Below are 20,790 nucleotides of genomic sequence, written 5' to 3' on the forward strand. Positions count from 1 at the left end.
TGAAATCTCAGCCAAAGACAACCAGATCTTGGTAATCACCACTTCATGGACCCAGGTTTTTATTGATTACATCAAAGAAAATAAGTTGCCAGTGGAAAAATAAGAAGCTACCCGAGTTGTTCGTAGATGCAAGAACTACATCCTAGTAGGAGACAAGCTCTACAGAAGAGCCACATCATCAGGAGTACTCCTAAAATGCGTCTCATTTGAAGAGGGCAAAGAGATCCTAGACGAAATACACTCAGGTTGCTGTGGAAATCACGCCGCTTCAAGAACACTAGTCGGAAAAGCATTCCACACCGGTTACTACTAGCCAACCGCTTTGAAAGACGCAGAAGAACTCGTCAGAAGATGCAAATGTTGTCAAATGTTCGCAAGACAGGCTCATGTGCCAGCTCACAACCTCATATGCATCCCACCTTTCTCCTGCTGGGGGCTGGATCAAGTAGGACCCCTCAAGAAAGCAAAAGGCGGCTTCGAGTACATCTTTGTAGCAATTGACAAGTTCACCAAGTGGATTGAATTCAAAACACTCGCAAAATACAGCGCAGCCAAAGCGGTCGAGTTCATCCAAGACATTATGCACCGCTTCGGCATGCCCAATCGAATCATCACGGATTTGGGTTCTCCCTTCATGGCCACAGAATTCCAAAGTTGGGCACAGGACTATGGCTTCATAATAGATTACGCATCAGTCGCACATCCAGAGGCCAACGGACAGGTCGAAAGGGCAAACGGACTCATACTAGCTGGATTAAAACCAAGATTGTATGAAGAACTAATAGACTATGGATCAAAATGGATTGAAGAATTACCCAAGGTTGTATCAGGGCTACGGACTCAAATAAGCAGAGCCACTGGATACTCACCTTTCTTCCTGGTGTACGGATCAGAAGTTGTACTACCCACAGACTTGATCTGGATGTCACTAAGGATAGAACAATACGACGAAGGAGAAGCAGAACACACCCAAAGATTAGAACTCGACAGTATAGAAGAAGTCAGAGTAAACGCTACCCTTCAATCAGCAAGATACCTCCAAGGACTAAGACGCCACTACAACAAGAATACCCAGTACCGATCATTACAAGTCAGAGACCTAGTACTAAGAAGAATACAAAAAACCGACGGACGCCATAAACTACTCAGTCCATGGGAAGGTCCTTTTATCATCACAAAAGTCATCGGACCGGGCACATACAAGCTGATAACTGAAGATAGAAAAGAAGTAAACAATACATGGCACATCAGTCAGCTACGAAGATTCTACGCATGAAAACAACTCAAGGGAAAACATGTATACAAGACACAAGAGATCAACGTTCATGATCAACAAAGATAGCGCTCATCAACAACATATGTACTATTGTGACCTATCAATATTCATGATCAATAAAGATGGTTCGTTCTCGACAAACATATGTCTCATTATGGACTTCCCCGAGTTGTTTCCAATGAAAACAAAAAAGCAAAATGGCTAAAAAGACGCCTGAGCATACCGGTCAAGAGCAAAAGAGCTAAAAACATGCTTGAGCCCGCCGATGAGGGTAGCTAATAAGATAACACCCGAACCAAAAAGCAAAATGGCTGAAAAGACGCCTGAGCATACCGGCCGAGAGCAAAAGAGCTGAAAACATGCTTGAGCCTGCCGATGAGGGTAGCTAATAAGCTAACACCCGAACCAAAAAGCAAAATAACTGAAAATACGCCTGAGCATATCGGCCGAGAGCAAAATAGCTAAAAAGATGCTTGAGCCCACCGATGAGGGTAGCTAACAAGCTAACACCCGAACCAAAAAGCAAAATGGCTGAAAAGACGCCTGAGCATACCGGCCGAGAGCAAAAGAGCTGAAAACATGCTTGAGCCCGCCGATGAGGGTAGCTAATAAGCTAACACCCGAACCAAAAAGCAAAATGGCTGAAAATACGCCTGAGCATACCGGCCGAGAGCAAAATAGCTGAAAAGATGCTTGAGCCCACCGATGAGGGTAGCTAACAAGCTAACACCCGAACCAAAAGCAAAATGTTTGAAAATATGCCTGAGCATCCCGGCTAAGAGCAAAATAGCTGAAAAGATGCTTGAGCCCGCCGATGAGGGTAGCTAACAAGCTAACACCCGAAACAAAAAGCAAAATGCCTGAAACATGCCTAAGCATACCGGCTGAGAGCAAAATAGCTGAAAAGATGCTTGAGCCCGCCGATGAGGGTAGCTAACAAGCTAACACCCGAAACAAAAAGCAAAATGTCTAAAAATACGCCTAAGCATCCCGGTCGAGAGCAAAATAGCTGAAAAGATGTTTAAGCCTGCCGATGAGGGTAGCTAACAAGCTAACACCTGAACCAAAAAGCAAAAATGACTGAAACTAAGCCCGAGCATAAATTAGAGCGAATTCAAGACAAGACCCTCAAGCTCCTTGTTCCAAATAGCAAGAGGCTCGGGGGCTACACTCAGAAGATCCCAAGAAGCGCTACACGATTTCGCTCAAGAAAGCACTCGGACGACGCTTGTTCCTGCTCGACAAGACTTGAAGGAACAAGACGAGGCTTCTAGAACTCAACCCTGAAGTGCTCGGGGGCTTGACGGTCCTAGGATATTTTTGCAACCAGAGATAGGACCAGTTGCTGACCACGCTACGAACCAAGCCGAGAAGAAGAAGCTAGAGATATCACTAAGTCCTTTCAGTACTAACAAGAACACAAAGTTTATCAAGATAACGGTCTACACCGGGTTGTTTACAAGTCACAGACGAAAGTCAGACAAGCACTCGACAAGTCAAGGAAGTCTGTCAAGACATCAATCTTCATATACCGAGTTGTTTACAAGACAAAAACACTCGACAGATCAAGAAAGTTTGCCATGAGTCTGTCAAGACATCAATCTTCATATACCGAGTTGTTTACAAGACAAAAACACTCGATAGATCAAGAAAGTTTGCCAGGACAATAATTTACCAAAGCCAAGTTGTTTATGAGACAAAGAAATACAGACAAAGAAGACATCAACAAAGAGCAAAAAATGTCCATTCAGTTTTCAAGTATAGTGCTTTGTTACAGAAGCTAGAATACAAGAATCGATTACATCAGGCATTGTCATCAGGAGAAAAAACATCAATGTTAAGATTATCTACAATCTTCCTATCTAAGTCATCAACCTCAGGCTCCAACCTCTCAACAACATCCAAGTACTCTTGGCTCTCGGCTTCATCGGCAACCTTGGACAAAGGAAAGTTCGGAGAAAGAACCCAGACCTGGGCAAGGACATTCCTGGTACACAGATGGGCACATCTCTTCATGAACTCCTAGAAATGAGTTAGCGCTTGGGGAATAAATTGAGCCCAAGATTGACCGTCATCCGCTGGAGTCCGGAGAAGGTCGGCTACTGACCGAAAAGACTTCCACAAAGCATTCCAGTTATCAGTAGCCATTGCCAACCTACCAGTCAAGTCTTGAACAGTCTTTTGGGCCTACATAAGATCCCTGTCAGCTCCACGACTAATCAACTTAGCAAGCGCGAGTTCTTCTTCAGCTCGAGTAATTACCTCCTTAGCTTTGTTGTGGTTAGTACAGATGAGTGTCTTCATCTCCTCGATACCCTCTGAGAGCTTCTGCTTTTCAACTCGGAGAGCTAGACCAGGCAACAGAAACAAGTCAGCGGAAAGGAAAATTAGAGTACAAAAGAAAAAACAAAAAGTCAGTAGAAAGGGAAGCCAGAATACAAAAGGAAACAAAAAGAACTCGCAATACCTTTGAACTCATTCTTCACAGCATCCTTCTGCTTCTCTACCTCTACCACCTAGGCACGAAGAGTTTTCTCCTCCTGTTGGTGCGTCTGACGCTCAGTCTCCAACTCAGCCCAGAGGAGGTCAAGCTCAGCCTTTAGGGCGCTTACCTCAGAAAACAACTTTTTCTCATTTTCGGACGAGAAAAAGAAGCCGGTATGATCCCGAGAGAAAGACTGAACAAAAAGAGAGAGAGAGAGAAGGCATAAGAAGAAAACAAAGATCGAACATCCAAAGAAACAACTCCAGAAAAACTCACCTGAAGCTTTTCACCAAAGGAAGTCGAAACGGCCCCCCATGCAGCAGTCAACTCCGACAAATGATGGGTGGCGTCGAACTGCAGCAACACATCATCGTCCAAATGCTGACTGCTGGTTCCAAGGGGAGCAGAGGGAGAAGCCGGCGTAGGCAAAGAAGGCAGAACCAGGGCTGTATCCTAGGAAGCCCCAGCTACCTCCCCAGAAGTACCCATCGCCGTGGCCACGGTCACCTCCAGAGCAATAGGATCAGCAGCGGCAGGGGACCCGACTTCCCTCACAGCTACCTCACCGACCGAACATTCCAAGTCCAGAGACTCAGCGCATAGAGGCAAGTCAGAGGACTGAGAAGAAGTAGGCGGAGGGTTAAGGGAAGGCGAGGGTCTGCAAAATCATAAGAAAAATCGACGATAAGAATATGAGTCAGGGAAGAATAGAGAGAGAAGCAAAAAAGCATAACAAGGAATCACTTACTCGGCTATCTTCTTCCTCATAAAACCAAAAGAAGACCTCGTAGGGGGAACCACGACAGCAAAAACATCCCCGCCACTCGGTGGTAGGAGTGGCGTAGCCAGTACCGGAGCCCTGGAAGAACTCGGTACCAGAGCTACGGAAGAACCCGGTGCAGGAGCCTCAGAAGAACTCATACCCGATGACCGCTTACTACAAAGAGATCAAGACCAAAATCAGAACAAAAATAAGGTTTCAACTACAAGAAAGCAAGAAAACAACTCACCGACGAGTAACAAAGGCAGCATCATCGTCCTCTTCCACCTCACTCTCGACCAAGGTTGCCAAAGCACCAGCTAAAAAAGAACAAAAGTACTCAGTTCAAGATAAAAACAAGAAGACAAAGGGACAGAGTGTATTAATATGCTCACCTAAGAGCATGCTAGCTACAACTTACCTGGACGAGTACTTGACTGGCGGGACTTGTTGGTAGAAGACAAACCAGAAGAACTTTCAGCTCGCCCCCTCTTTCCGACACTACGAGGGCCTCGAGGAACTAGACGAGGAACATACTCTTCATATACGTCAGAAAATGCAGAAGAAACACCAGGAAGCATTACGGCGGTTTGCGACTTACTAGTTAAAGAAGCCCCAGCAAGACTACCCCTAGCCCCCACAATGGCAGGGAGATCATGAAGGGGAATCGGGTCGACAAAGTTACACCCCAATTCCTATGAAAAGAATAAGACAACAAGACAAGGAAGATTAAGCGAAAATAGATACAGCAAAAAGAAATACAAAAAGTACCCGCATAAAGAGAAAACAACTTACAGCTGGAGGCGGGTTCTTTGCACAGAACTTGAAGACGGTAAGCGGGACAATGCTTGCTCCTTTTAGCATCTTCTGAAGACGCTCGAGTACCTCCTCGTCAGTCAACTCAAGGGCAGGGACCATGCGTGAAGGATCCTCAGCCCCAGAGTACTCGAAGCCAAAGTTCTCTCTCTCCTTCAGAGGCTGAACACAACGGTGAAGAAAACTCGAGATGATTCCGAAATCGGTCAAGCCCTGCTGCTTCAGTGTGCTTATCCGCTCAAGGAACGACTAGATCGCCTGGAGCTCGTCCGACGTCAGGGAGTTCTTTTCCCACCGGTCGTTAACCGAGGGACCAGATCCAGAATGAACGGCGAGAGAAGGAATCAAATTGGCGGCATAGAACCAGTCAGCATGCCAATCCCTCACAGAATCAACTAGGTCATAGTCAAAGAACTTGCTTTTAAGACCCTGGCGAAACTAAATCCCGCAGCCACCAAGAACGTTGGTGTCTTCGCGGCAGGGTTGAGGCTTAAGACGAAAGAAGTGACGGAAGAGAGAAAGAGAAGGAGGAATTCCAAGGAAAGCTTCACGGAGATGTACAAAAATAGAAAGATGGAGAACGGCATTAGGAGTAAGATGGTTCAAACTAACCCCAAAATAAATCGAGAAATTGATGAAGGAAGGCGGAAGCAGGAAGGCAAAGTCCAGCTTGGATAAAGGAGACAAAGAGAATAATCTCACCAGGGCCTAGAGCAGGGACCTGATGCTCGCCTGGAGCTCTCCATTCAGCAATGTCCTTGCTCTAGATCAGACCATCGCTAACAAGCTCATGAAGCTGGTCTTTAGTCATTGTCGGAGCCGGCCAAGCCTTCTGGGCAGCCCTTATGGCCGCGAACTCTTGGTTCTCGATCACAAAAAGTGATGACTCCTCATCCATGAAGGTTGCCTAGGACTTACTCGTGGCTTTCTTCCTACCCATGTACTAACGGAGGCAAAAAAAAGCACTAGGGAAAGAGAAGGCTCGGACGGCGGCGCTCAGATGGTAGTGGCAATGGCGATGGCGGATGTGGGGGTATTAACCCCTATACCCTTACGGCTAGGTTTGGTCCGGCCCACTAGAAGATGACGCACGGCACAGCCAATCTGCTCGGAGTCCCGTGCAAGGAATCAAGGCAGACTTGGAGATCAAGAAAGATCCTGGTCGGTTAGAATAGGAATACTTATCCGGCCACCTATGGCAATTGTAACTGGTTGGGATTAGTTTCTAGATCTGTAACCCTGCCCCCCTAGACTATATAAGGCGGGCAGGGGACCCCTCTCAAAAATCATCTCATTTACATACAGCAATACAATCAGACGCAGGACATAGGTATTACACCTTCACAGCGGCCGAACCTGGATAAAACCTCGTGTCTATCTTGCGTCACCATCTCGTTCGTAGCTTGCGCACCTGTCTGCCGATAATCTACTACCTTGGGCATACCCCTAGGTAGACTGTCGACCATATTTCATCGACAGTGGCGCACCAGGTAGGGGGTGTGTGTACTGCTCCTTAGACGAACAAGATGATCATCATCCCCGGTTCCATGGCTACGCCGAACGGCCTCACGTTCACCATCGGCCAGATCACCTAGACCACTGGCTTCGACAACTTCATCGCCATGACCATGGAGGAGGCGCAGATCCAATCTGCGTCGACCACTGCTTCACCAGCATCAGCTACAGCTCTGACCACGTTGGATTTGGCTCCGGCCACACCAGCATCATCTTCAGCCACGCCAACAACCCGTCATTCGCTTCCTTGCTACAAAGGGAGGTAGATCGACAACACCGACCTGCTCAACTCCATCGATCAGGTCGGCACCAAGCTTGCTGAAACCCTAGCTGGTAGATTCGATTCAAAATCAACCTGCCGAGCAGGTAACCACTACCCACAACAGATCTACCCGACCAGCTCGGGCCAGTCATCCTGCACGACTCGGTACGGATCTCGTGGTCACGTCTACTCCTGAAGGGCGCTCCGTTCGTCGCCGACCTGCCCCCGCAATGGGTCTCCGGCTCTTCGAGTGTGAAGCCTTGATGGAGAATTACCAGGCTCAGCCCTATGGCCTGTGAAACACTGCTTCCAACTACGCGTACAATATACAATGCTGCTCGGATCTATGTTTTATACAGCGACCTCGGCCAAAGCCACGCAACTTCGTCAACATGGTTCAGATTGAGGAGTATCAAGAAGGATCGGTCCACATAGTTCAAGAGGGCGGCTCAAGCTCCCCATCTAGCATCGCATCTCATGGCTCCGTCCACACTAAACTTCAGCATCGTGATAATGAAGAAGTTGAATACGATCTTGGACATCCCAGACCACTCCCTGGGGTTCCCACGATTCCCATCCTTCCCACCAAGGCAAGGAGACTTGATCAATGTCATCAGTAATGACGAACCACCGGCAGTTGGCGAAATAGAACAAGAAAGGCTAGCACGCGAAGCACGCAATATTGACCGGTTTAATCGTAGACAAGCCAAAGCCGAGGCAGAAGAGGAGGCATGACGCATAAGGTTCCAGCCACGTGATCTCAACAATGCCTTTGATAGGGTAGGAGAAAAGCAGGTCTTCAGGACTCCAAGCGCCAACATAGCTATTGCTATGGCGACAATGCAATGACTACCCAATACCCCGGAAATCCAGGCAATTTGTGATGATGTACAAGCCTACCTGACGGTTGCTATAGCCCAGACCACAGAGATTGCAAACCAAGCCCGGGTTCTGTCCATCTCAGTCGAATCAAGCCGTAGTCGCCAGTACTCAAGTCGCTCACAGCCACCCAACCAACATGGCTCGTGCAACAATGACCCACCAGACAACCATCAAGGCAGAAACGGTGGTCACGATGGTGGTCAGGATGACAACCGCCGCAATAACCGGGACAATAATCGACAAGACAGCCGCGACAATCGCCATGATAACCGCGGTCACGGGGTCAACCAGGGTGGCAATCGGGATCGCCATGATGGCAATAATGATCTCCGCCATTCCCTCGGAGAACGCGATCTACGCGATCGCATTAACCAAAGAGCCAATGATCGTGCATCCCATGAAAGCTATCGTCGTATGGAATATGATACTACCCACGGCCCTCCGGGTTTGAAGCAGTTTACTCCTCACCTTCGCCAAGTCGTGTGGCCAAAAAACTTCAAGCTCAAAAAACTCTAGAAGTACGACGGCAAGGAGAACCCTGAGTTATGGGTCATGCTCTATGAAACCACGTGCAGATCAGCCATGGCTGACGAGCACGTCATGTCTAATTACTTCCTAGTCACCGTGGGCCATGCAGGCCACCAATGGTTGATCAGCTTGCCGGCAAACTACTTTGATTCTTGGCAAGAGCTCAAGCAAGCATTCATCAACAACTTCATTGCTACTTGCGAACAACCCAGCAACAAATATGATCTGCAGCGGATTCGAGATCGCAAAGATGAGCCACTGTGCGAGTACGTCCGACGCTTCTCAGAGATGCGCATCAAGGTCCCATCAATCTCCGACAACGAGGCAATCGAAGCTTTCATCACCGGTCTCTGCTTCCATAATGCCCTAAGGGACAAGCTCCTCCGCAAAAGACCTAAATCGGTCACAGCGCTCCTAGCTACTGCTAAAAAATATGCGGACGCCGATGATGCTAAAAAGATAATCATCGAAGAAGCAGCAAGGGTTCCACGCTCCGACCACCCCCCACACCGCGACGACCACCGCGGCAACCATGGTTGGAATGATAATTTTGATCACCGCAACCAGCGCAATGATTTTCGCGACCACCATGACCAGCGTAATCAGCGGCGTAATCGTCGTGACGATCACAGGGGCAAGCGTGCTCGGGAAGATGACGACAAAGTCAACATCATTAAAAAAAGTGGCGGACGTCGCAACTACAAAGAAGACTACGCCAAAGCATTGAAAGGACCCTGCCAGCTCCATCCCAAGTCAAACCATACCATGGAGAATTGCCGTGTTCTCAAATCCATCTACATGCGCCAACATGCTCCGGATAAATCCGACAAGCTTAACGACGTAGGAAAGCAGCGTAACGAGAACAACGATGATGAAGACACAGATCCCCATCATAAGTACGTCAAGCCAACTGACCGCATCCACACCATCATTGGGGGTAGAGTGTCCATCGAGACCAAACAAGAGCGCAAGCTGCTCGCCCGCGCTTGCTTGAACATGGCCAATGCCGACAACCTCATCACCGATCAGTGGCTCCCTCCTTGGTCTCACCGTGAGATCTCCTTCAGCAGAAAGGACCAATGGGCTACAATACCTGAGCCAAGGTGTTTTCCTCTGGTTCTCGATCCTTGTATCAATAAGGTTCAGTTCGATAGAGTGCTGATTGATGGCGGCAGTTCCATCGATATACTGTTCAAGAACAGTTTGCCAGCCCTGAAGATAACCTAGGCTGATCTCAAGCCATACGAGGCACAGTTCTAGGGTGTTCTCACTGGATAGAGCTCCACACCTCTCAGGCAGATCATGCTACCCGTGCAATTTGGTACCCCAGACCACTTCCGCACCGACTACATCAACTTCGCGGTCGCCGACTTCGAAGGCACCTACCATGCTATCCTTGGCCGACCAGCGCTCACCAAGTTCATGGCCATACCTCACTACAGGTATTTGGTGCTCAAGATGCCTACTGAGAAGGGGGTTCTAACTCTCAGGGGCAACATATACGCAGCTTACACCTGCGAGGATGATAGCTTTAAAATAGCAGAGGCTCATGACCTCTCTATTCGCATGGCCGAGACCATGCTCGATGCCAAGCAGACCCCAGCCGACCACCTGGAGATCCCAGAGCTCGAGGCCCCACACAAGAACATCAAGTCCAAAGAGCACAAAGAGATCCAGCTGGTCGACGGTGATCCCAGCAAAACAGCCCTTATCGGGGCCAACCAGGATCCTAAATAGGAAGACGCGCTCATCAAGTTCTTGAGGAGCAACGTGAGTGTGTTCGCATGGAAACCCACTGACATGCCTGGTGTACCTCGGAACTTGATCGAGCACTCCTTAAATGTCGATGGCAAGGCCAAACCCATCAAGCAGAAGCTACGAAGGTTCTCTCACGACAAAAAGGAGGCTATTAGGGTAGAAGTTACATGGCTTTTAGCAGCCGGATTTATCAAAGAAGTGTATCATCAGGAGTGGTTAGCCAACCCGATTCTTGTACGTAAAAAGAATAAGGAATGGAGAATGTGTGTTGATTACACTGATCTCAACAAACACTGCCCTAAAGACCCCTTCGGCTTACCTCGCATAGACGAGGTCATAGATTCAACTGTGGTTGCGAGCTACTTTCCTTTCTCGATTGCTACTCTGGTTATCACCAGATCGCTCTCAAAAAGGACGACCAGATCAAGACATCCTTCATCACGCCCTTCGGCGCCTACTGCTACACGACCATGTCGTTCGGGCTCAAGAACGCTGGGGCTACCTACCAACGTGCCATACAGGCCTGCCTCAAAGACGAGATAAAAGACGACCTCGTCGAGGCTTATGTTGACGATGTAGTTGTTAAAACCAAGGAAGCATACACCCTTGTCGACAATCTAGAACGTACCTTTGCAGCCCTTAACACATTCCAATGGAAATTAAACCCAAAGAAGTGCATCTTTGGTGTTCTATCTGGTATACTGCTCGGCAACATTGTCAGTCACGATGGCATATGACCTAACCTAGAGAAAGTAAAAGCTATCTTGGATAAGAAGCCACCCAAAAAGGTGAAGGATGTTCAGAAGCTTACCGGATGCATGGCTGCCCTCAGTCGTTTCATATCTAGATTAGGCGAAAAAGGACTACCATTTTTCTAGCTGCTCAAAGCATCCGAGAAGTTTGAGTGGTCGGAGGAAGCAGACGTTGTCTTTACACAGCTGAAACAATTCCTTACATCACCATTGGTCCTCACTGCTCCCAGAGAAGACGAAACCCTCCTGCTTTACATTGCGGCAACTAATCGAATGGTCTCCACTGCCATGGTGGTCGAGCGCGATGAGCCCGACCACGTCTACAAGGTACAGCAACCAATTTATTTCATTAGTGAGGTGCTCAATGAATCCAAGACCAGGTACCCATAGATTCAGAAACTGATCTACGACATAACATCCCGAAAGTTGAAACACTACTTTGACGGATATCGTGTGGTGGTCATGACCGAGTACCCTCTGGGAGACATCATTTGCAACAAGGATGCAAATGGGCGCATCGTCAAATGGGCAGTGGAGCTATGCCCTTTCTCCTTGGAATTTGCAAGCCATACTACAATCAAGTCTCAGGCACTTGTCGATTTAATCATCGAGTGGACAGACTTAAGCACACCTGCCTCTTAGGGGCCCACTGAGTATTGGAAGATATACTTCGATGGCTCTCTCAACATTGACAACGTAGGAGTAGGAGTCCTTTTTGTATCACCATCCAAGGAGCAGCTCTGATATGTCCTCAGGATTTATTTCCCGGCGTCTAATAACGCCGCCGAGTATGAAGCATGCCTACACGGTCTGCGCATTGCGGTCGAGCTCAATGTCAAGCGTCTCTATGTCTACGGAGACTCAGCTCTGGTCATCAACCAACTCAACAAGGACTGGGATACGACCAGCGAAAAGATGGACGCATACTGCAAAGCGATCAGAAAGCTGGAAGGCAAGTTCTATGACATCGAGTACACACATGTGGTCCGGGACAAAAATCAAGCAGCAGATGCGCTATCAAAGTTAGGATCATCCCAAGCCAAAGTCCCACATGGCGTATTTGTTCAAGACCTGCTCATGCCCTCCATCAAAGAAGAAGATCCCATGGTCGATAAGCCTCTAGACCAGCCATTGGTGGCTACGGTTCCAGCGTCAAACACCACCAAACCACCTCCGACCACTAAGAAGCCCGACTAGAGAGTACCTTTCATCAAGTGCCTGACAGATAGTAGCGGTTACACCGATCGGATAGAAAATGAATGCCTAATGCGTCGTAGTAAGCAGTATCTGCTCGTTGATGGCAAATTGTGGCGCAAGAACACGAAGGAGGAAATCTTGATGAAGTGTATAACCCAGGAGGATGGTGAACATCTCCTAGACAAAATCCACTCTGGCTCCTACGGCAACCACGCGGCCTCGAGAACACTGGTCGGCAAGGCTTTCTGAGCAGGGTTCTATTGGCTGTCAGCCATAGCTGATGTAGAGAAGCTAGTCCACCATTGTGAAGGTTGTCAGTTTTTCGCCAAGAGAATCCACGTACCAGCACACAAGATTTAGACTATACCAGCCTCTTGGCCCTTTGCATGCTGGGGACTGGATATGATCGGGCCTTTCAAATCAGCCCCTGGAAAATTTACATGTGTCTTTGTGCTGATCGACAAATTCTCCAAGTGGATAGAGTACATGCCCCTGGTCAAGGCATCTTCAGAAAAGGCTATCGCGTTCCTCGACCAGGTCATCCACCGCTTCGGCATACCCAACAGCATCATCACTGATCTGGGTACTCAGTTCACCGGGAACGCTTTTTGGGACTTCTGCGATGAAAGGAGCATAGTAGTAAAATACGTCTCGGTGGCACACCCTAGAGCTAATGGACAGGTCGAGCGGGCAAATGGTATGATCCTGGATGCACTTAAGAAGAGGATGTACAGAGAGAATGACAAAGCTCCTAGAAGATGGCTCAAAGAGTTACCAGCCGTGGTCTGGGGTCTCAGAACCCAGCCCAGTCGCAATACCAACGTATCACCATACTTTATGGTTTATGGCGCTGAGGCAGTGCTCCCAATAGATATAGCCTTCAGATCAGCATGGGTAGAGAACTTCGATGAAGACAAGGCCAATGAAGTGCGGGAGCTAGAAGTGAATAGTGTAGAAGAGAAGCGGCTTGATTCTTGCATACGTATAGCCAAATACCTTGCTGTTTTGCGCAGGTACTACAACAAGAACGTCAAGGAACGGTTCTTCATGGTCGGGGACCTGGTCCTGAAGTGGAAGACGAATCAGGCTGGTGTCCACAAACTCGCAACCCCATGGGAAGGACCCTTCATGATCAAGGAGGTTACACGCCCTACATCTTATAGGTTAGCTCGCCTAGACGGCACAGACGTACCCAATTCCTGGCACATCGACAAGCTTAGGCATTTCTATGCTTAGCTACTAAGATATGTACCCCTCTTGTACTTTTGATTTATTTCAATAAAGCTATTATGATTTCTCCGACCACTCTAATGTGTCACTTTGAAGTCTATTGTTATTCTAACTCTACCAGTTAAAACCGACCACCATTCCTTCTTGGGTTCTCGGAGCAGGCACTGTCTCCGGTTCCTCCCAATGCGTGCATGGGATCCGCTCTCTACGCTACGGGTGATCGGCAGGTGCTCTCTGGTTTCACTTGTGTGTTTCTACGTGTGCACAAGCTACGCACCTTACACTCTGACCGCAAGACAAACCAGGGCCATACAAACCTTTCAAGATGATGTGTCGACTAAACTGGTACAACTAAACAGAACACCAACACGTTCTAACTTAGTTACATCAACACGATATCCGAGCTTAAACAAGTTTTCTACAAAACAAACAAGCTTATGTTGATATACAAGTACGTTATTACAAGCTTGCCTGAAAAGGTCCAAGTTTACAAAACAAACAAGCTTATCTTGCTTGTGTTCTCAATTCGCTTGCAGGAAAGCCTTCTCAGCGAGGTCAATCGCGTTCACGTGGTTGATAACCAACGGATGAAAGGTCCTAATATGGCTAGAGGGGGTGAATAGCCTATTTAAAAATCTACAAATCAACTAGAGCAATTTGATTAGTATGACAAATAGCGAAATGCAAACTTGCTCTAGCTCTACAAGGGTTGCAAGCCATATATCCAACAATTCTAGTTGCAATGATTACTAGGCACACAACTTGCAATGTTACTACTCACTAAGAGCTCTCAATCTTGCTACTCTAAAGAGCTCCACTAGATGAACTTAAAATAACAAAGCAAGCTCTCAATTCTAATTACACTAAAGAGCTTGCTACAACTAGTTTGCAAGAATATAAATGAGTGAGTAGAGTGATTATACCGCCGTGTAGAGGAGTGAACCAATTACAAGATGAATACTAAATCAATCACCGGGAGAATACCAAAGGGCAAGAGACAACCAATTTTTCTCCCGATGTTCACGTGCTTACCGGCACGCTAGTCCCTGTTGTGTCGACCAACACTTGGTGGTTTGGCGGCTAAGAGGTGTTGAACGAACCTCATCCACACAATTGGACACCGCAAGAACCTACCCACAAGTGAGGTAACCCAATGACATGAGCAATCCACTAGAGTTACCTTTTGGCTCTCCACCGAGGAAGGCACAAGACCCCTCACAATCACCACGATCGAAGCCGGAGACAATCACCAACCTCTGCTCAACGATCCTCGCTGCTCCAAGCCGTCTAGGTGGCGGCAACCACCAAGAGTAACAAGTGAATCCCGCAGCGAAACACGAATGACAAGTGCCACTAGATACAATCACTCAAGCAATGCACTTGGATTCTCTCCCAATCTCACAATGATGATGAAACAATGATGGAGATGAGTGAGAGGGCTTTGGCTAAGCTCATAAGGTTGCTATGTCAATGCAAATGGCCAAGAGAGTGAGCTTGAGCCAGCCATGGGGCTTAAATAGAAGCCCCCACGAAATAGAGCTGTTGTACCCCTTCACTGGGCACAACTCGGGGTGACCGGATGCTCCGGTCAGTTCGACCGGACGTAGGACCCCAGCGGCCGGTCGCCCGATGCTTGCCACATGTCATCGGCTTCAAACGCCGATCGCCCGATCTCAACGGTCAAGTGATGACCGGACGCATCAGTTAGAAAGTGATAGGACACAGGACCCCAGCGTCCGGTCATTTCTAGTAAGGTTCCAAACGCGAAATTTCACGACCGGACGCGTCCGGTCATGCACGACCAGACACACCCAGCGTTCGGTCACTCAACGTTTTCTCTGTGTGCCTCCCGTCAACGTACGTCAGCACTAACCGGACGCACCCTGCCAGCGTCTGGTCACTCTTCGCGCCAACGTCCGGTCACAAGACCGAGACGCGTGCTCACTACTGCTACTAATCGGACTCAGGACCCTAGTGTCCGGTCATAGCGCCACCAGCGTCCGGTCACTCTGTGAACCCCTGTCTTTTCTGTATAGGGCGCCGGTGAAGTTTCCAACCCTTGCTCAAATGTGCCAACCACCAAGTGTATCACCTTATGCACATGTGTTAGCATATTTTCACAAATACTGTCAAGGGTGTTAGCACTCCACTATATCCTAAATGCATATGCAATGAGTTAGAGCATCTAGTGGCACTTTGATAACCGTATTTCAATATGAGTTTCACCCCTCTTAATAGTACGGCTATCTAACCTAAATGTGATCACACTCGCTAAGTGTCTTGATCACCGAAACAAAATGGCTCATACTATTTATACATTTGCCTTAAGCCTTTTGTTTTTCTCTTTCTTCTTTTCAAGTTCAAGCATTTGATCATCACCATGCCATCACCATCGTCATGATCTTTGCCATTGCTTCATCACTTGGAGTAGTGCTACCTATCTCATAATTACTTTGATAAACTAGGTTAGCACTTAGGGTTTCATCAATTAACCAAAACTAAACTAGAGCTTTCAATGGAGCAGTGGTGTAACGATTGCGGGGGTCTGAATCAGTCTTAGTTCGAAGCCTAGATCGTGAACGTCGAGTCTCCACCAATTGACACTATCATACCTTTCAGAAGATCAGGCCTAGTCTACATCACTTGGATGGCTGAAAGCTTTTAGGCCTAGTGCTTTAGTTTCTACTGATGTTTGTGAGCTCTAGATTCCTTTCAGTGAGCTATGAGTGCTAGTTGTTTTAGACTTTCATCCTTTGGTTTGAATTGTAGCTAGCAACCCTAGCAAATGATTGTACCACGCTTGCTTTCTTAAAAGCAGAGTTATAAAATCTTTTTTTTTAAAAGTCTAGGTGCATCTAGGTACATAGCATGAGGTTGTTCCTACATTGTAGGACAAATATCTATTGGATAGAGATCTCATTGATCGATCTGTTGTAACAACTTCACCGTGTAAACGCCACGCTAGGGGTTGTTCCCGTGCTTATTTAACATGGAGCCAAGTGCCTAGGGAGGGCAACTTGTTTAACCCATTTTCACATGGTATCTAGAGCCAGTCTCCTAGTGGACATCCATGGCATTTGCTTCCTCCTCCTCCGCAGTGCATGCTGCTTCCTCTCTCGGCATCTTCCTCCTACCGGTGAGCAAGAAGCTAACCCGTAGCAACCATGTTCTCTGGAAAGCTCAAGTTCTCTCCGCGCTGAAGGGGCTGCAACTCGCTGGGTTCATTGAATCCACGGCAAAACCACTGGAAGAGTTTCTAGAGCCCAAAGGAGATGACAAGAAGGAGCCCCACGTGCTGAACCCAGAGTACGCAACCTGGATCGCCAAGGACCAGACGGTCCTTAGCTATCTCTTGTCCAACCTTGGGCGAGAGATCCTCGTTCAGGTGTCCACATATGTCACGGTGACCACTGCTTGGGCCGCCATTGAAGGGATGTTTGCATCCCAGTCGCATGCGCGTCTAATTAGTACCAGAATGGCGCTTGCGACGGCATCTAAGGGTACGTCCTCCATAAGTGAATACTTTACAAAGATGAAAGGTTTAGCAGATGATATGGTGTCTGCTGGAAGAAGGCTTGAAGATAAGGAACTTGTTTCCTATATCCTCACCGGGCTGGATCTAGAATTCAACCCGATGGTCTCCGCAGTCACCGCTAGGGTTGAACCCATTTCTGTGGGGGAACTCTATACCTAGTTGGTGAGCTATGAGAAGTGGATGGAGATGCACGACGGCGGTGAGCAGTCCTCTACCAATGCCTCCACAAAAGGAGGCCGCGGAGACGGCAACAACAACAACAACAATCCATGTGGTGGCCGTGGCGGTGGCTGTGGTGGTTTTGGGCGTGGCTACAAGGGTGGTCATGGTGGCGGCCGTCTTCAGGAGGGGCGCCTTCAGGCGTCATATGCCAGCTCTATGGCAGGGAGGGCTACACCATCCTACGGTGCTTTAAGAGGTTTGATGCTTCATTTACTGGCCCTCCACAGAAATCTGCGTCCACTGCTATGACTTCATATGGAGTAGATACAAACTGGTATATGGATTTCGGCGCCACGGATCACATTACTAGTGAGCTGGAGAAACTCACCATGCGTGACAAGTATAACGGCGGTGACCAAGTGCACGCTGCAAATGGAACAGGTATGGAGATTTCACATATTGGTCATAGTACTTTGCATTCCCCTTCGAGTAAGATTCATCTTAGGAATATCCTACATGTTCCTCTTGCTAGCAAAAGTCTTGTATCTATCAATTGACTCACTCGTGATAATAATGTATTCTTTGAATTTCACCCCAACTATTTTTCTATCAAGGAGCAGGTGATGAGTAAAACCCTCCTCAGAGGCAGGTGTGAGGGAGGCCTCTACCCCATCAAGTCATCATCGCTTAGGTCGTCAAGGAATAAAGAAGCTCTTGGTGCTATCAAGCCATCAGCGTTGTTGTGGCATCATAGGCTAGGGCATGTTGCCGCTCCTGTAATTCAGCAAATACTTAGCTGCCATAAACTTTCTTTTATTAGAGATGTGAACAATAAACAAATTTGTGATGCGTGTCAACAGGGCAAAAGCCATCAATGGCCATATCCAAGGTCAACTAGCATGTCTACTAGTCCCTTGGACCTTGTTTTTTCAGACGTTTGGGGTCCTGCTCCGGCCTCTAATGGTCGTTTTAATTATTATGTGAGTTTTATTGATGATTACTCTAAGTTCACTTGGATCTATCTCCTGAAACACAAATCTAAAGTTTTCCAATGCTTTCATGATTTCCAAAACCTTATTGAATGTCAATTTAATCACAAAATTTGTGCTATGCAGACGGATTGGGGAGGGGAGTATCAGGCGTTGAACTCCTTTTTCCAGCGTGTAGGCATATCCCATCATGTTTCTTGTCCCCATGCGCATCAACAAAATGGCTCTGCTGAGCGCAAACACCGCCACATTGTAGAGATGGGCCTTACTCTTCTTGCTCATGCATCCATGCCCCTAAAATTTTGGGATGAAGCTTTTCTCACTGTAGTTTTTCTTATTAATCGCCTGCCCTCAAAGGTCATAAATCAGGAAACTCCCTTTTCACGTCTGTAAGGTCATGAACTGGATTACACTTTCCTTAGAACCATTGGGTGTGCATGTTGGCCGAATTTGCGTCCCTACAACTCACGGAAACTTCAGTTCTGTTCCAAGCAATGTGTGTTTCTTGGCTATAGCAATTTGCATAAGGGTTTCACGTGCTTAGATCCTACTAAGGGGCGAGTCTATATTTCTAGAGATGTCGTCTTTGATGAACATGTCTATCCTTTTGCATCCCTTCATCCAAATGCTGGTGCCCGACTCCGCGCCGAGCTCACCCTCCTTCCTGAAGTTCTCCTTAAACCATCTTCTAATTTCGGGGATGCATTGTTACATGATAAACATTTGATTTCTCTTGGATCTAATGATGCTCCATGTAGCTCTTTCTGGTGGTGTATTGGTTGCAGGTGAAAATTCGACGTCTACTGGTGAAAATCCGGTGCAAAATGGTGCAAAAACAGGTGAAGACGCCCCATATTTCATGTGCCTACCCAACGGGAGCAGCACGGGCACCGAGGATGATGCACCTGATGCTACTAACAGATCTGGCAGCAAATCTCCATCGGGATCCGTTCGGCGGCTGTCGACTTCCAGCGCTCGCACGGGTGAGATCTCTAGTATAGGATCTTCTGTGCCGGCGGTGTTGGATCCCTCCTCTAATGGCGGTGGTGTGGCTGCTCACCCTGATCCGGTCGACGAGGGGCAGCTGGATGCATCGACCGAGGCTGATTCGCATGGATCAGGTGTGGCTGGAGCTGGATCAGATGCAGGCGGTGTGCCTGTGCTCCCTCATGATGCTTCACAGCAGTCTTCAGCACTTGGACCTACAACACGTGCATAGAGAGGGATAATCAAGCTGAAGCAGTACACTGATGGTACCGTATGGTGGTGCATGGTGTCTACCACTGTTCCAGAAGAGCCCACAACTGTTGATGAAGCTTTCAATGATCAGAAATGGGTTTCGGCGATGGATGCTGAGCATCAGGCGTTACTACGCAACAAAACATGGCACCTAGTGCCATGTCCCAAAGGAAAGAATGTAATCAGATGCAAATGGGTTTATAAGGTGAAAAGGAAAGCTGATGGGTCCATTGATCGTTACATGGCTCGTTTGGTGGCAAAGGGATATAAACAACGGTATGGCATCGATTATGAAGATACCTTCAGTCCTGTTGTGAAAGCAGCTACTATCCGTCTCATCATGTCCATTGATGTTTCCAAGGGGTGGTCACTTAGACAACTAGATGTTCAAAACACATTCCTTCATGGGATCTTGAATGAGGAGGTGTATATGCATCAACCGCCAGGATATGCTGACAAATCTCATCCTAATTATGTTTGTAAGCTTGATAAGGCCATCTATGGTTTGAAACAGGCTCAAAGAGCATGGTATGCACGGTTGTGTGCAAAGTTGGAAGCTTTAGGTTTTGTTCCATCTAAAGCTGATACCTCCTAATTTTATTATAACCGAGGGAAGCATAGTATATATGTGTTGGTTTATGTTGATGATATTATAGTGAATAGTTCTTCTCCTACTGCAACAGATGCACTCCTTGCTGATCTGCAGAAAGATTTCGCTCTGAAGGATTTGGGTGATCTACACTATTTCCTGGGCATAGAAGTTAAAAGACGCCAAGGGGGCCTGGTGCTTACACAAGAATGGTATGCTGCAGTTATTCTTTCTCGGTCAGGAATGGACAAATGCAAATCTATTGATACACCCTAGTCAAGTACAGAAAAACTAAGTATGGTTGAAGGGAATAGTCTTGGTCCAGAAGACTCCACTCGATACAGAAGCTTAGTTGGTGCTTTACAATATCTGACACTTACCCGGCCAGACATTTCTTTTGCTGTCAACAAGGTGTGTCAATTTCTGCATGCAACGAATTCTATGAAACGAATTGGAGTGCTATGAAACGAATTCTACGGTATGTACGTGGAACCTTTAATCTTGGACTCAAGATAGGGCCTTCCAAGTCTATGATGGTCGGTGCTTTCTCAGATGCCGATTGGGCATGGTGTGTTGATGATCGACGCTCCACTGGTGGGTTTGCCGTCTTCCTTGGAGACAATTTAGTTTCATGGAGCGCAAGGAAACAACCCACAGTGTCCCGATCAAGTACTGAGGCTGAGTACAAATCACTTGCCAATGCGACGGCAGAAATGATATGGGTTCAAAAGCTACTGACAGAACTTGGGGTGCCTCATCCTCCCATGGCTCGGCTTTGGTGTGACAATTTAGGTGTAAAATATCTTTCTGCCAAC

General features: G+C 47.5%; 1 non-coding gene across 1 annotated transcript; it reads left to right on the forward strand.

Annotated features, from left to right (window-relative positions):
* Window positions 1-17,032: 17,032 nt before the first annotated feature.
* On the forward strand, window positions 17,033-17,171 carry LOC136519255 (small nucleolar RNA Z247). Its single transcript, XR_010774810.1, has one exon. It is a non-coding gene; the product is annotated as a small nucleolar RNA Z247 (small nucleolar RNA).
* The last annotated feature ends 3,619 nt before the right edge of the window (window positions 17,172-20,790 follow it).

Source organism: Miscanthus floridulus, chromosome 17, assembly GCF_019320115.1.
Source record: "Miscanthus floridulus cultivar M001 chromosome 17, ASM1932011v1, whole genome shotgun sequence".
Lineage (NCBI taxonomy): Eukaryota > Viridiplantae > Streptophyta > Magnoliopsida > Poales > Poaceae > Miscanthus > Miscanthus floridulus.